We start from the raw sequence: 2,409 nt of genomic DNA, 5'->3' as shown, positions 1-2,409 counted from the left end.
ACCCCGACATCGATCAGATCAGTCAGGATCTCCCCCGTGTACACGAACGTCAGCACCTTCTCAAAGTTGGCTGGTGAGATGAACTCCAGGGAGAAGGCGGACGCGGACGAGGCCGAAGCTCGGGCAAACAGGTTACGGAAGTACGTCCCGGCGCAGGCGAGCACGGCCCGGTGCGCCGGGAATGTGCGGTTTCCAACCTGCAGGAGCGCATCACAGTACTGACGTGATTGCCTGCAGAGGTTGAGCTCAGAGAGGATGCTGGCAGCGTGGCCAGGACCCTGCAGCCGAATCCTCATCCCTGCTGCTGCAGCTCCCGGTGCGCTATAGTCCAACTGTGGAACCCAAGCAGATCAAACCACCATTAGATCAGAACAGGAGGACAAGAATGTGTAGTTAAAACCGAAATGGATCTGAATCAGACAAATAAAGCTTTTTTTTTTTAATTGAATTGAAAAACTATTTCTTCCTTTAAAGGTGATTTTTCTCTATATTTATACTGCTCACTTACAACTGTCATCACTGTGTGTTGATCTACTCCAGTAAAGTCCTTTAAACATGACAAATGTCTCAGTAGATTTCTCACTTTTTGGAGTAGTTGGAATATTTCAGTTGAATCCTGTCGTAGAAATTATTCTCAGTTTTTATATTTTTGTACATTTTTAGTGGTTTTCTACTTTGTAATTCATGTTGTATTGTTCTGTTACTGACACTGTGTGTTTTATGTCATGCTGCTATGAAGTTAAATCTCAGTATTGTTGATAAAATGTGAACTCTCTCTGACACGAAAATACAACAAAAAAAGACGGTTTCTTATCAGGTTTGTTCACTTTAATAGTTTTTGTTGATTCCTGATTAATACTCTCAAATTATTCTCATGAGAACAACACGAAGCTAACATTTCCATTTAACACATTTAAACACATTTAAACTCATTTATTCCTCTGATAAATCTCCTCGGTCACGTGACTTACACATGAAAAGATGTTTAAAGAAGAATCTCCAGTTTTCTTCTTTCTTTGCTCCGCTGCTCGTCCACGGATAAGAAATTGTATAAATAATAAAATTACAACCCTTCTGCTGCTCTGTCGCATGTTGATGACGTATGTCAACAAATGTGTTCGATAGAACGTTCGCCCCCATGCGGTTCAACGAGTCATTGCAGGACAACGTAACAATCTCTACTTCTTGTTTTATTCTTATTTAGGTCTCTACATGAAACACGCCTTTATTTTTCCCTGTTTGACACTTTAATTTATTTATTTAAAATGTTTCTCTTTAATATTTCTGTTATTTCTTTTGTTTGTGACGCACTTAGTAACTGATTTTTTTTTAATTTGCTTCATGAGCTGCTGAGGATCACAAGAAAAGCAATCTAACATCACTAAACAGCCATGTGAAAGACTGTGGGAGAGCATGCCAAGCTTTAATTGAGTTCATTCAACTTAAAAAAAAAAGAAAGGGTTTGAGTTGAGGCTTTTAAAGGATGTTTGTAATATTTAATATAACTATAGGCCTTTTATCAAAATGTAAAATTTGACAAATGTCTTGAAATTCTCCCTAAATTTTCCTTGAGCACCTCAAATTCGGTGAAAAAAAAGATAATAATTAAAAGATTATTATCCAGCAGCCCTCCCATAATGCTTAAACAATTTTTTTAAGAAAAGATAAGTTTCCACTGCAGTGTTTAGCCAGCTCTGCATGTGGTGGACATTGTAGCTTCAGTGTTTAGCCAGCTCTGCATGTGGTGGACACTGTAGCTTCAGTGTTTAGCCAGCTCTGCATGTGGTGGACACTGTAGCTTCAGTGTTTAACCAGCTCTGCATGTGGTGGACACTGTAGCTTCAGTGTTTAGCCAGCTCTGCATGTGGAGGACACTGTAGCTTCAGTGTTTAGCCAGCTCTGCATGGGTCTGTAAAGCTTTCTGCGTTCTAACCTCTCTCCATGTTTCATCTCCAACATTGATCCTAGTTTGAGCAGCTTTCTGCTGCTGGAGCTTATTAGAAACATGCAGAGGCTTTTTAGCTCGGGTACAATCACTTCTATCTGAAGCAGTTCCACTGCCCGCTTCCATCGCTGCAACACCTGTTCACCTGATAACTGCTCTCATATCTGGCAAACCCAGGGGCGTCCAAAACGGCCTTCAAAGCCCCGCCTACCTTCTCTGGTCCAATCAAATCCAGAGCATTCAGGAGCAGAATCTAAAGTTAGAAGGAGGACATACTGGCTGCTGCATTGTTGTCAGAGAAGCTTCAACACAGCAGGTTTCCTTCATGATCACACAGGAAGAGATCGTCATCGTTTCAGTCAGCAGATATCCCACAGATTGGACCTTAACATGGCTAAATGTGCATTATATATATAATAAGCCATCAAAAAGAGGGCACAGATAGAAACAAAACATCCTCATAA

Source organism: Symphodus melops (assembly GCF_947650265.1).
Source record: "Symphodus melops genome assembly, chromosome: 13".
In the NCBI taxonomy this organism is placed as follows: Eukaryota; Metazoa; Chordata; class Actinopteri; order Labriformes; family Labridae; genus Symphodus; species Symphodus melops.
The sequence above is the reverse complement of the archived record's forward strand: the minus strand, read 5'-3'. Positions refer to the sequence as shown.